Source organism: Coffea arabica, chromosome 11e (assembly GCF_036785885.1).
Source record: "Coffea arabica cultivar ET-39 chromosome 11e, Coffea Arabica ET-39 HiFi, whole genome shotgun sequence".
NCBI lineage: Eukaryota > Viridiplantae > Streptophyta > Magnoliopsida > Gentianales > Rubiaceae > Coffea > Coffea arabica.
Genome location: NC_092331.1, coordinates 39,651,014 through 39,664,904, shown reverse-complemented (window position 1 = coordinate 39,664,904; position 13,891 = coordinate 39,651,014). Strand labels below are relative to the sequence as shown.

The 13,891-nt window shown below is 39.1% G+C and overlaps 11 non-coding genes across 11 annotated transcripts; all 11 read right to left on the bottom strand.

Moving 5' to 3' along the window:
• Positions 1–563: 563 nt before the first annotated feature.
• Positions 564–682, bottom strand: LOC140025414 (5S ribosomal RNA). The gene has a single exon (XR_011829357.1). It is a non-coding gene; the product is annotated as a 5S ribosomal RNA (ribosomal RNA).
• A 1,125-nt stretch (positions 683–1,807) lies between these two features.
• Positions 1,808–1,926, bottom strand: LOC140025402 (5S ribosomal RNA). Its single transcript, XR_011829345.1, has one exon. It is a non-coding gene; the product is annotated as a 5S ribosomal RNA (ribosomal RNA).
• Positions 1,927–3,051: 1,125 nt separating this feature from the next.
• On the bottom strand, positions 3,052–3,170 carry LOC140025391 (5S ribosomal RNA). The gene has a single exon (XR_011829334.1). It is a non-coding gene; the product is annotated as a 5S ribosomal RNA (ribosomal RNA).
• A 1,135-nt stretch (positions 3,171–4,305) lies between these two features.
• Positions 4,306–4,424, bottom strand: LOC140025380 (5S ribosomal RNA). The gene has a single exon (XR_011829323.1). It is a non-coding gene; the product is annotated as a 5S ribosomal RNA (ribosomal RNA).
• Positions 4,425–5,537: 1,113 nt separating this feature from the next.
• On the bottom strand, positions 5,538–5,656 carry LOC140025369 (5S ribosomal RNA). The gene has a single exon (XR_011829312.1). It is a non-coding gene; the product is annotated as a 5S ribosomal RNA (ribosomal RNA).
• Positions 5,657–6,781: 1,125 nt separating this feature from the next.
• LOC140025358 (5S ribosomal RNA) lies at positions 6,782–6,900 on the bottom strand. Its single transcript, XR_011829301.1, has one exon. It is a non-coding gene; the product is annotated as a 5S ribosomal RNA (ribosomal RNA).
• A 1,135-nt stretch (positions 6,901–8,035) lies between these two features.
• Positions 8,036–8,154, bottom strand: LOC140025347 (5S ribosomal RNA). Its single transcript, XR_011829290.1, has one exon. It is a non-coding gene; the product is annotated as a 5S ribosomal RNA (ribosomal RNA).
• Positions 8,155–9,267: 1,113 nt separating this feature from the next.
• On the bottom strand, positions 9,268–9,386 carry LOC140025336 (5S ribosomal RNA). Its single transcript, XR_011829279.1, has one exon. It is a non-coding gene; the product is annotated as a 5S ribosomal RNA (ribosomal RNA).
• Positions 9,387–10,511: 1,125 nt separating this feature from the next.
• LOC140025325 (5S ribosomal RNA) lies at positions 10,512–10,630 on the bottom strand. The gene has a single exon (XR_011829268.1). It is a non-coding gene; the product is annotated as a 5S ribosomal RNA (ribosomal RNA).
• A 1,125-nt stretch (positions 10,631–11,755) lies between these two features.
• LOC140025314 (5S ribosomal RNA) lies at positions 11,756–11,874 on the bottom strand. The gene has a single exon (XR_011829257.1). It is a non-coding gene; the product is annotated as a 5S ribosomal RNA (ribosomal RNA).
• A 1,124-nt stretch (positions 11,875–12,998) lies between these two features.
• Positions 12,999–13,117, bottom strand: LOC140025303 (5S ribosomal RNA). The gene has a single exon (XR_011829246.1). It is a non-coding gene; the product is annotated as a 5S ribosomal RNA (ribosomal RNA).
• Between the last annotated feature and the right edge of the window lie 774 nt (positions 13,118–13,891).

Below are 13,891 nucleotides of genomic sequence, written 5' to 3'. Positions count from 1 at the left end.
TAAATTAAAACAATACAAAAGTGAAAAATAATATAATATATTATTTGTCCAAGTATAATAATTTCAACTTCACACAAATTAAATAAATTCGTTTAGGATTAAGTAATTAATGCCTTTGAAAAAAAGAATAACTTAGTTTAGTTAGATAAAATTATTTTATGTTTATTAAATTATTTTTAATTCGTAAACGGGTCATATCAGGTCACCACGGGTTGACCCGAAATCGACCGGTTTTCTTTTCGGGTTCATCGGGTCCAACCCGATTCTGACCCGAATTCCCGAAACCTCAACCCAAACCCATTAATTTCGTGTTAGGTTCGTGTCGTGTTTTCAGGTCGTGTCGAAAATTGCCACCCCTGGTTGCGGTGATACATTTGCGCCGACAAATTTGAGCGACGATCCGGGCTTTGATCGAGCCGTACCGTTCCTGATTTGTCTCGCGCCTTCAGATCCTCCTTCACGCTTCGACAAGAAGCAAAATATTAAGCAATCGTTCCGACGGAGCTAAATTACTACAGGATAAAGAACGAATAGGAAATTTGGATTTCGAAACAAAAAAGAGAGGGGTGCAACACGAGGACTTCCCAGGGGGTCACCCATCCTAGTACTACTCTCGCCCAAGCACGCTTAACTTCGGAGTTCTGATGGGATCCGGTGCATTAGTGCTGGTATGATCGCACCCGCCATGTTCCTTTCGCTTTATTCTTTTAAACTACCCCGTCCTGCGAAGCAGTGTGGCTTTTCTAGACCGAAATTCATTTTAAGCGTCAATTCAAGCATTTTCCTCTTATCCTTTTATTTATTTACTTTATATTTTTTTTTGTTATTGATTTGCACCCTGTTTTTTTCCCTCATCCCGCAACTCTAAATTATCATGAAATCAATCCTTCACGCTTGCAGTTAGGGGTGGCAATTCGGGTCCAAATCAGGTTGGCGGGTCGGGTTCGGGTCAACAGACCCGCCAGAAAATCTGTTGACCCGAACCCCGACCCGCCAACCCGTGACGGGTCAGGTATGCTGACCCGAACCCGAAAATTTCAGGTTTACGGGGCGGCGGGTCGACCCGAAATGACCCGAAACTTAATTTTAATTTATTAATTTATCACTGTAATTTCTAATAAAATCAATTTCTCACAAAACTAATTACATAATCAAGTAATAAAAATTTAAATAAATGATTCCAAATCAAATCTAAAATAAATTAAACACCGTAAAAGTGTTTTATCCCAAGCAAAATATAAAATAAATTAAAACAATACAAAAGTGAAAAATAATATAATATATTATTTGTCCAAGTATAATAATTTCAACTTCACACAAATTAAATAAATTCGTTTAGGATTAAGTAATTAATGCCTTTGAAAAAAAGAATAACTTAGTTTAGTTAGATAAAATTATTTTTATGTTTATTAAATTATTTTTAATTCGTAAACGGGTCATATCAGGTCACCACGGGTTGACCCGAAATCGACCGGTTTTCTTTTCGGGTTCATCGGGTCCAACCCGATTCTGACCCGAATTCCCGAAACCTCAACCCAAACCCATTAATTTCGTGTTAGGTTCGTGTCGTGTTTTCAGGTCGTGTCGAAAATTGCCACCCCTAGTTGCGGTGATACATTTGCGCCGACAAATTTGAGCGACGATCCGGGCTTTGATCGAGCCGTACCGTTCCTGATTTGTCTCGCGCCTTCAGATCCTCCTTCACGCTTCGACAAGAAGCAAAATATTAAGCAATCGTTCCGACGGAGCTAAATTACTACAGGATAAAGAACGAATAGGAAATTTGGATTTCGAAACAAAAAAGAGAGGGGTGCAACACGAGGACTTCCCAGGGGGTCACCCATCCTAGTACTACTCTCGCCCAAGCACGCTTAACTTCGGAGTTCTGATGGGATCCGGTGCATTAGTGCTGGTATGATCGCACCCGCCATGTTCCTTTCGCTTTATTCTTTTAAACTACCCCGTCCTGCGAAGCAGTGTGGCTTTTCTAGACCGAAATTCATTTTAAGCGTCAATTCAAGCATTTTCCTCTTATCCTTTTATTTATTTACTTTATATTTTTTTTTGTTATTGATTTGCACCCTGTTTTTTTCCCTCATCCCGCAACTCTAAATTATCATGAAATCAATCCTTCACGCTTGCAGTTAGGGGTGGCAATTCGGGTCCAAATCAGGTTGGCGGGTCGGGTTCGGGTCAACAGACCCGCCAGAAAATCTGTTGACCCGAACCCCGACCCGCCAACCCGTGACGGGTCAGGTATGCTGACCCGAACCCGAAAATTTCAGGTTTACGGGGCGGCGGGTCGACCCGAAATGACCCGAAACTTAATTTTAATTTATTAATTTATCACTGTAATTTCTAATAAAATCAATTTCTCACAAAACTAATTACATAATCAAGTAATAAAAATTTAAATAAATGATTCCAAATCAAATCTAAAATAAATTAAACACCGTAAAAGTGTTTTATCCCAAGCAAAATATAAAATAAATTAAAACAATACAAAAGTGAAAAATAATATAATATATTATTTGTCCAAGTATAATAATTTCAACTTCACACAAATTAAATAAATTCGTTTAGGATTAAGTAATTAATGCCTTTGAAAAAAAGAATAACTTAGTTTAGTTAGATAAAATTATTTTTATGTTTATTAAATTATTTTTAATTCGTAAACGGGTCATATCAGGTCACCACGGGTTGACCCGAAATCGACCGGTTTTCTTTTCGGGTTCATCGGGTCCAACCCGATTCTGACCCGAATTCCCGAAACCTCAACCCAAACCCATTAATTTCGTGTTAGGTTCGTGTCGTGTTTTCAGGTCGTGTCGAAAATTGCCACCCCTAGTTGCGGTGATACATTTGCGCCGACAAATTTGAGCGACGATCCGGGCTTTGATCGAGCCGTACCGTTCCTGATTTGTCTCGCGCCTTCAGATCCTCCTTCACGCTTCGACAAGAAGCAAAATATTAAGCAATCGTTCCGACGGAGCTAAATTACTACAGGATAAAGATCGAATAGGAAATTTGGATTTCGAAACAAAAAAGAGAGGGGTGCAACACGAGGACTTCCCAGGGGGTCACCCATCCTAGTACTACTCTCGCCCAAGCACGCTTAACTTCGGAGTTCTGATGGGATCCGGTGCATTAGTGCTGGTATGATCGCACCCGCCATGTTCCTTTCGCTTTATTCTTTTAAACTACCCCGTCCTGCGAAGCAGTGTGGCTTTTCTAGACCGAAATTCATTTTAAGCGTCAATTCAAGCATTTTCCTCTTATCCTTTTATTTATTTACTTTATATTTTTTTTTGTTATTGATTTGCACCCTGTTTTTTTCCCTCATCCCGCAACTCTAAATTATCATGAAATCAATCCTTCACGCTTGCAGTTAGGGGTGGCAATTCGGGTCCAAATCAGGTTGGCGGGTCGGGTTCGGGTCAACAGACCCGCCAGAAAATCTGTTGACCCGAACCCCGACCCGCCAACCCGTGACGGGTCAGGTATGCTGACCCGAACCCGAAAATTTCAGGTTTACGGGGCGGCGGGTCGACCCGAAATGACCCGAAACTTAATTTTAATTTATTAATTTATCACTGTAATTTCTGATAAAATCAATTTCTCACAAAACTAATTACATAATCAAGTAATAAAAATTTAAATAAATGATTCCAAATCAAATCTAAAATAAATTAAACACCGTAAAAGTGTTTTATCCCAAGCAAAATATAAAATAAATTAAAACAATACAAAAGTGAAAAATAATATAATATATTATTTGTCCAAGTATAATAATTTCAACTTCACACAAATTAAATAAATTCGTTTAGGATTAAGTAATTAATGCCTTTGAAAAAAAGAATAACTTAGTTTAGTTAGATAAAATTATTTTTATGTTTATTAAATTATTTTTAATTCGTAAACGGGTCATATCGGGTCATATCAGGTCACCACGGGTTGACCCGAAATCGACCGGTTTTCTTTTCGGGTTCATCGGGTCCAACCCGATTCTGACCCGAATTCCCGAAACCTCAACCCAAACCCATTAATTTCGTTTTAGGTTCGTGTCGTGTTTTCAGGTCGTGTCGAAAATTGCCACCCCTAGTTGCGGTGATACATTTGCGCCGACAAATTTGAGCGACGATCCGGGCTTTGATCGAGCCGTACCGTTCCTGATTTGTCTCGCGCCTTCAGATCCTCCTTCACGCTTCGACAAGAAGCAAAATATTAAGCAATCGTTCCGACGGAGCTAAATTACTACAGGATAAAGAACGAATAGGAAATTTGGATTTCGAAACAAAAAAGAGAGGGGTGCAACACGAGGACTTCCCAGGGGGTCACCCATCCTAGTACTACTCTCGCCCAAGCACGCTTAACTTCGGAGTTCTGATGGGATCCGGTGCATTAGTGCTGGTATGATCGCACCCGCCATGTTCCTTTCGCTTTATTCTTTTAAACTACCCCGTCCTGCGAAGCAGTGTGGCTTTTCTAGACCGAAATTCATTTTAAGCGTCAATTCAAGCATTTTCCTCTTATTCTTTTATTTATTTACTTTATATTTTTTTTTGTTATTGATTTGCACCCTGTTTTTTTCCCTCATCCCGCAACTCTAAATTATCATGAAATCAATCCTTCACGCTTGCAGTTAGGGGTGGCAATTCGGGTCCAAATCAGGTTGGCGGGTCGGGTTCGGGTCAACAGACCCGCCAGAAAATCTGTTGACCCGAACCCCGACCCGCCAACCCGTGACGGGTCAGGTATGCTGACCCGAACCCGAAAATTTCAGGTTTACGGGGCGGCGGGTCGACCCGAAATGACCCGAAACTTAATTTTAATTTATTAATTTATCACTGTAATTTCTGATAAAATCAATTTCTCACAAAACTAATTACATAATCAAATAATAAAAATTTAAATAAATGATTCCAAATCAAATCTAAAATAAATTAAACACCGTAAAAGTGTTTTATCCCAAGCAAAATATAAAATAAATTAAAACAATACAAAAGTGAAAAATAATATAATATATTATTTGTCCAAGTATAATAATTTCAACTTCACACAAATTAAATAAATTCGTTTAGGATTAAGTAATTAATGCCTTTGAAAAAAAGAATAACTTAGTTTAGTTAGATAAAATTATTTTATGTTTATTAAATTATTTTTAATTCGTAAACGGGTCATATCAGGTCACCACGGGTTGACCCGAAATCGACCGGTTTTCTTTTCGGGTTCATCGGGTCCAACCCGAATTCCCGAAACCTCAACCCAAACCCATTAATTTCGTGTTAGGTTCGTGTCGTGTTTTCAGGTCGTGTCGAAAATTGCCACCCCTAGTTGCGGTGATACATTTGCGCCGACAAATTTGAGCGACGATCCGGGCTTTGATCGAGCCGTACCGTTCCTGATTTGTCTCGCGCCTTCAGATCCTCCTTCACGCTTCGACAAGAAGCAAAATATTAAGCAATCGTTCCGACGGAGCTAAATTACTACAGGATAAAGAACGAATAGGAAATTTGGATTTCGAAACAAAAAAGAGAGGGGTGCAACACGAGGACTTCCCAGGGGGTCACCCATCCTAGTACTACTCTCGCCCAAGCACGCTTAACTTCGGAGTTCTGATGGGATCCGGTGCATTAGTGCTGGTATGATCGCACCCGCCATGTTCCTTTCGCTTTATTCTTTTAAACTACCCCGTCCTGCGAAGCAGTGTGGCTTTTCTAGACCGAAATTCATTTTAAGCGTCAATTCAAGCATTTTCCTCTTATCCTTTTATTTAGTTACTTTATATTTTTTTTTGTTATTGATTTGCACCCTGTTTTTTTCCCTCATCCCGCAACTCTAAATTATCATGAAATCAATCCTTCACGCTTGCAGTTAGGGGTGGCAATTCGGGTCCAAATCAGGTTGGCGGGTCGGGTTCGGGTCAACAGACCCGCCAGAAAATCTGTTGACCCGAACCCCGACCCGCCAACCCGTGACGGGTCAGGTATGCTGACCCGAACCCGAAAATTTCAGGTTTACGGGGCGGCGGGTCGACCCGAAATGACCCGAAACTTAATTTTAATTTATTAATTTATCACTGTAATTTCTAATAAAATCAATTTCTCACAAAACTAATTACATAATCAAGTAATAAAAATTTAAATAAATGATTCCAAATCAAATCTAAAATAAATTAAACACCGTAAAAGTGTTTTATCCCAAGCAAAATATAAAATAAATTAAAACAATACAAAAGTGAAAAACAATATAATATATTATTTGTCCAAGTATAATAATTTCAACTTCACACAAATTAAATAAATTCGTTTAGGATTAAGTAATTAATGCCTTTGAAAAAAAGAATAACTTAGTTTAGTTAGATAAAATTATTTTTATGTTTATTAAATTATTTTTAATTCGTAAACGGGTCATATCAGGTCACCACGGGTTGACCCGAAATCGACCGGTTTTCTTTTCGGGTTCATCGGGTCCAACCCGATTCTGACCCGAATTCCCGAAACCTCAACCCAAACCCATTAATTTCGTGTTAGGTTCGTGTCGTGTTTTCAGGTCGTGTCGAAAATTGCCACCCCTAGTTGCGGTGATACATTTGCGCCGACAAATTTGAGCGACGATCCGGGCTTTGATCGAGCCGTACCGTTCCTGATTTGTCTCGCGCCTTCAGATCCTCCTTCACGCTTCGACAAGAAGCAAAATATTAAGCAATCGTTCCGACGGAGCTAAATTACTACGGGATAAAGAACGAATAGGAAATTTGGATTTCGAAACAAAAAAGAGAGGGGTGCAACACGAGGACTTCCCAGGGGGTCACCCATCCTAGTACTACTCTCGCCCAAGCACGCTTAACTTCGGAGTTCTGATGGGATCCGGTGCATTAGTGCTGGTATGATCGCACCCGCCATGTTCCTTTCGCTTTATTCTTTTAAACTACCCCGTCCTGCGAAGCAGTGTGGCTTTTCTAGACCGAAATTCATTTTAAGCGTCAATTCAAGCATTTTCCTCTTATCCTTTTATTTATTTACTTTATATTTTTTTTTGTTATTGATTTGCACCCTGTTTTTTTCCCTCATCCCGCAACTCTAAATTATCATGAAATCAATCCTTCACGCTTGCAGTTAGGGGTGGCAATTCGGGTCCAAATCAGGTTGGCGGGTCGGGTTCGGGTCAACAGACCCGCCAGAAAATCTGTTGACCCGAACCCCGACCCGCCAACCCGTGACGGGTCAGGTATGCTGACCCGAACCCGAAAATTTCAGGTTTACGGGGCGGCGGGTCGACCCGAAATGACCCGAAACTTAATTTTAATTTATTAATTTATCACTGTAATTTCTAATAAAATCAATTTCTCACAAAACTAATTACATAATCAAGTAATAAAAATTTAAATAAATGATTCCAAATCAAATCTAAAATAAATTAAACACCGTAAAAGTGTTTTATCCCAAGCAAAATATAAAATAAATTAAAACAATACAAAAGTGAAAAATAATATAATATATTATTTGTCCAAGTATAATAATTTCAACTTCACACAAATTAAATAAATTCGTTTAGGATTAAGTAATTAATGCCTTTGAAAAAAAGAATAACTTAGTTTAGTTAGATAAAATTATTTTTATGTTTATTAAATTATTTTTAATTCGTAAACGGGTCATATCAGGTCATATCAGGTCACCACGGGTTGACCCGAAATCGACCGGTTTTCTTTTCGGGTTCATCGGGTCCAACCCGATTCTGACCCGAATTCCCGAAACCTCAACCCAAACCCATTAATTTCGTGTTAGGTTCGTGTCGTGTTTTCAGGTCGTGTCGAAAATTGCCACCCCTAGTTGCGGTGATACATTTGCACCGACAAATTTGAGCGACGATCCGGGCTTTGATCGAGCCGTACCGTTCCTGATTTGTCTCGCGCCTTCAGATCCTCCTTCACGCTTCGACAAGAAGCAAAATATTAAGCAATCGTTCCGACGGAGCTAAATTACTACAGGATAAAGAACGAATAGGAAATTTGGATTTCGAAACAAAAAAGAGAGGGGTGCAACACGAGGACTTCCCAGGGGGTCACCCATCCTAGTACTACTCTCGCCCAAGCACGCTTAACTTCGGAGTTCTGATGGGATCCGGTGCATTAGTGCTGGTATGATCGCACCCGCCATGTTCCTTTCGCTTTATTCTTTTAAACTACCCCGTCCTGCGAAGCAGTGTGGCTTTTCTAGACCGAAATTCATTTTAAGCGTCAATTCAAGCATTTTCCTCTTATCCTTTTATTTAGTTACTTTATATTTTTTTTTGTTATTGATTTGCACCCTGTTTTTTTCCCTCATCCCGCAACTCTAAATTATCATGAAATCAATCCTTCACGCTTGCAGTTAGGGGTGGCAATTCGGGTCCAAATCAGGTTGGCGGGTCGGGTTCGGGTCAACAGACCCGCCAGAAAATCTGTTGACCCGAACCCCGACCCGCCAACCCGTGACGGGTCAGGTATGCTGACCCGAACCCGAAAATTTCAGGTTTACGGGGCGGCGGGTCGACCCGAAATGACCCGAAACTTAATTTTAATTTATTAATTCATCACTGTAATTTCTGATAAAATCAATTTCTCACAAAACTAATTACATAATCAAGTAATAAAAATTTAAATAAATGATTCCAAATCAAATCTAAAATAAATTAAACACCGTAAAAGTGTTTTATCCCAAGCAAAATATAAAATAAATTAAAACAATACAAAAGTGAAAAATAATATAATATATTATTTGTCCAAGTATAATAATTTCAACTTCACACAAATTAAATAAATTCGTTTAGGATTAAGTAATTAATGCCTTTGAAAAAAAGAATAACTTAGTTTAGTTAGATAAAATTATTTTATGTTTATTAGATTATTTTTAATTCGTAAACGGGTCATATCAGGTCACCACGGGTTGACCCGAAATCGACCGGTTTTCTTTTCGGGTTCATCGGGTCCAACCCGAATTCCCGAAACCTCAACCCAAACCCATTAATTTCGTGTTAGGTTCGTGTCGTGTTTTCAGGTCGTGTCGAAAATTGCCACCCCTAGTTGCGGTGATACATTTGCGCCGACAAATTTGAGCGACGATCCGGGCTTTGATCGAGCCGTACCGTTCCTGATTTGTCTCGCGCCTTCAGATCCTCCTTCACGCTTCGACAAGAAGCAAAATATTAAGCAATCGTTCCGACGGAGCTAAATTACTACAGGATAAAGAACGAATAGGAAATTTGGATTTCGAAACAAAAAAGAGAGGGGTGCAACACGAGGACTTCCCAGGGGGTCACCCATCCTAGTACTACTCTCGCCCAAGCACGCTTAACTTCGGAGTTCTGATGGGATCCGGTGCATTAGTGCTGGTATGATCGCACCCGCCATGTTCCTTTCGCTTTATTCTTTTAAACTACCCCGTCCTGCGAAGCAGTGTGGCTTTTCTAGACCGAAATTCATTTTAAGCGTCAATTCAAGCATTTTCCTCTTATCCTTTTATTTAGTTACTTTATATTTTTTTTTGTTATTGATTTGCACCCTGTTTTTTTCCCTCATCCCTCAACTCTAAATTATCATGAAATCAATCCTTCACGCTTGCAGTTAGGGGTGGCAATTCGGGTCCAAATCAGGTTGGCGGGTCGGGTTCGGGTCAACAGACCCGCCAGAAAATCTGTTGACCCGAACCCCGACCCGCCAACCCGTGACGGGTCAGGTATGCTGACCCGAACCCGAAAATTTCAGGTTTACGGGGCGGCGGGTCGACCCGAAATGACCCGAAACTTAATTTTAATTTATTAATTTATCACTGTAATTTCTAATAAAATCAATTTCTCACAAAACTAATTACATAATCAAGTAATAAAAATTTAAATAAATGATTCCAAATCAAATCTAAAATAAATTAAACACCGTAAAAGTGTTTTATCCCAAGCAAAATATAAAATAAATTAAAACAATACAAAAGTGAAAAATAATATAATATATTATTTGTCCAAGTATAATAATTTCAACTTCACACAAATTAAATAAATTCGTTTAGGATTAAGTAATTAATGCCTTTGAAAAAAAGAATAACTTAGTTTAGTTAGATAAAATTATTTTTATGTTTATTAAATTATTTTTAATTCGTAAACGGGTCATATCAGGTCACCACGGGTTGACCCGAAATCGACCGGTTTTCTTTTCGGATTCATCGGGTCCAACCCGATTCTGACCCGAATTCCCGAAACCTCAACCCAAACCCATTAATTTCGTGTTAGGTTCGTGTCGTGTTTTCAGGTCGTGTCGAAAATTGCCACCCCTAGTTGCGGTGATACATTTGCGCCGACAAATTTGAGCGACGATCCGGGCTTTGATCGATCCGTACCGTTCCTTATTTGTCTCGCGCCTTCAGATCCTCCTTCACGCTTCGACAAGAAGCAAAATATTAAGCAATCGTTCCGACGGAGCTAAATTACTACAGGATAAAGAACGAATAGGAAATTTGGATTTCGAAACAAAAAAGAGAGGGGTGCAACACGAGGACTTCCCAGGGGGTCACCCATCCTAGTACTACTCTCGCCCAAGCACGCTTAACTTCGGAGTTCTGATGGGATCCGGTGCATTAGTGCTGGTATGATCGCACCCGCCATGTTCCTTTCGCTTTATTCTTTTAAACTACCCCGTCCTGCGAAGCAGTGTGGCTTTTCTAGACCGAAATTCATTTTAAGCGTCAATTCAAGCATTTTCCTCTTATCCTTTTATTTATTTACTTTATATTTTTTTTTGTTATTGATTTGCACCCTGTTTTTTTCCCTCATCCCGCAACTCTAAATTATCATGAAATCAATCCTTCACGCTTGCAGTTAGGGGTGGCAATTCGGGTCCAAATCAGGTTGGCGGGTCGGGTTCGGGTCAACAGACCCGCCAGAAAATCTGTTGACCCGAACCCCGACCCGCCAACCCGTGACGGGTCAGGTATGCTGACCCGAACCCGAAAATTTCAGGTTTACGGGGCGGCGGGTCGACCCGAAATGACCCGAAACTTAATTTTAATTTATTAATTTATCACTGTAATTTCTAATAAAATCAATTTCTCACAAAACTAATTACATAATCAAGTAATAAAAATTTAAATAAATGATTCCAAATCAAATCTAAAATAAATTAAACACCGTAAAAGTGTTTTATCCCAAGCAAAATATAAAATAAATTAAAACAATACAAAAGTGAAAAATAATATAATATATTATTTGTCCAAGTATAATAATTTCAACTTCACACAAATTAAATAAATTCGTTTAGGATTAAGTAATTAATGCCTTTGAAAAAAAGAATAACTTAGTTTAGTTAGATAAAATTATTTTTATGTTTATTAAATTATTTTTAATTCGTAAACGGGTCATATCAGGTCACCACGGGTTGACCCGAAATCGACCGGTTTTCTTTTCGGATTCATCGGGTCCAACCCGATTCTGACCCGAATTCCCGAAACCTCAACCCAAACCCATTAATTTCGTGTTAGGTTCGTGTCGTGTTTTCAGGTCGTGTCGAAAATTGCCACCCCTAGTTGCGGTGATACATTTGCGCCGACAAATTTGAGCGACGATCCGGGCTTTGATCGAGCCGTACCGTTCCTGATTTGTCTCGCGCCTTCAGATCCTCCTTCACGCTTCGACAAGAAGCAAAATATTAAGCAATCGTTCCGACGGAGCTAAATTACTACAGGATAAAGAACGAATAGGAAATTTGGATTTCGAAACAAAAAAGAGAGGGGTGCAACACGAGGACTTCCCAGGGGGTCACCCATCCTAGTACTACTCTCGCCCAAGCACGCTTAACTTCGGAGTTCTGATGGGATCCGGTGCATTAGTGCTGGTATGATCGCACCCGCCATGTTCCTTTCGCTTTATTCTTTTAAACTACCCCGTCCTGCGAAGCAGTGTGGCTTTTCTAGACCGAAATTCATTTTAAGCGTCAATTCAAGCATTTTCCTCTTATCCTTTTATTTATTTACTTTATATTTTTTTTTGTTATTGATTTGCACCCTGTTTTTTTCCCTCATCCCGCAACTCTAAATTATCATGAAATCAATCCTTCACGCTTGCAGTTAGGGGTGGCAATTCGGGTCCAAATCAGGTTGGCGGGTCGGGTTCGGGTCAACAGACCCGCCAGAAAATCTGTTGACCCGAACCCCGACCCGCCAACCCGTGACGGGTCAGGTATGCTGACCCGAACCCGAAAATTTCAGGTTTACGGGGCGGCGGGTCGACCCGAAATGACCCGAAACTTAATTTTAATTTATTAATTTATCACTGTAATTTCTAATAAAATCAATTTCTCACAAAACTAATTACATAATCAAGTAATAAAAATTTAAATAAATGATTCCAAATCAAATCTAAAATAAATTAAACACCGTAAAAGTGTTTTATCCCAAGCAAAATATAAAATAAATTAAAACAATACAAAAGTGAAAAATAATATAATATATTATTTGTCCAAGTATAATAATTTCAACTTCACACAAATTAAATAAATTCGTTTAGGATTAAGTAATTAATGCCTTTGAAAAAAGAATAACTTAGTTTAGTTAGATAAAATTATTTTTATGTTTATTAAATTATTTTTAATTCGTAAACGGGTCATATCAGGTCACCACGGGTTGACCCGAAATCGACCGGTTTTCTTTTCGGGTTCATCGGGTCCAACCCGATTCTGACCCGAATTCCCGAAACCTCAACCCAAACCCATTAATTTCGTGTTAGGTTCGTGTCGTGTTTTCAGGTCGTGTCGAAAATTGCCACCCCTAGTTGCGGTGATACATTTGCGCCGACAAATTTGAGCGACGATCCGGGCTTTGATCGAGCCGTACCGTTCCTGATTTGTCTCGCGCCTTCAGATCCTCCTTCACGCTTCGACAAGAAGCAAAATATTAAGCAATCGTTCCGACGGAGCTAAATTACTACAGGATAAAGAACGAATAGGAAATTTGGATTTCGAAACAAAAAAGAGAGGGGTGCAACACGAGGACTTCCCAGGGGGTCACCCATCCTAGTACTACTCTCGCCCAAGCACGCTTAACTTCGGAGTTCTGATGGGATCCGGTGCATTAGTGCTGGTATGATCGCACCCGCCATGTTCCTTTCGCTTTATTCTTTTAAACTACCCCGTCCTGCGAAGCAGTGTGGCTTTTCTAGACCGAAATTCATTTTAAGCGTCAATTCAAGCATTTTCCTCTTATCCTTTTATTTATTTACTTTATATTTTTTTTTGTTATTGATTTGCACCCTGTTTTTTTCCCTCATCCCGCAACTCTAAATTATCATGAAATCAATCCTTCACGCTTGCAGTTAGGGGTGGCAATTCGGGTCCAAATCAGGTTGGCGGGTCGGGTTCGGGTCAACAGACCCGCCAGAAAATCTGTTGACCCGAACCCCGACCCGCCAACCCGTGACGGGTCAGGTATGCTGACCCGAACCCGAAAATTTCAGGTTTACGGGGCGGCGGGTCGACCCGAAATGACCCGAAACTTAATTTTAATTTATTAATTTATCACTGTAATTTCTAATAAAATCAATTTCTCACAAAACTAATTACATAATCAAGTAATAAAAATTTAAATAAATGATTCCAAATCAAATCTAAAATAAATTAAACACCGTAAAAGTGTTTTATCCCAAGCAAAATATAAAATAAATTAAAACAATACAAAAGTGAAAAATAATATAATATATTATTTGTCCAAGTATAATAATTTCAACTTCACACAAATTAAATAAATTCGTTTAGGATTAAGTAATTAATGCCTTTGAAAAAAAGAATAACTTAGTTTAGTTAGATAAAATTATTTTTATGTTTATTAAATTATTTTTAATTCGTAAACGGGTCATATCAGGTCACCACGGG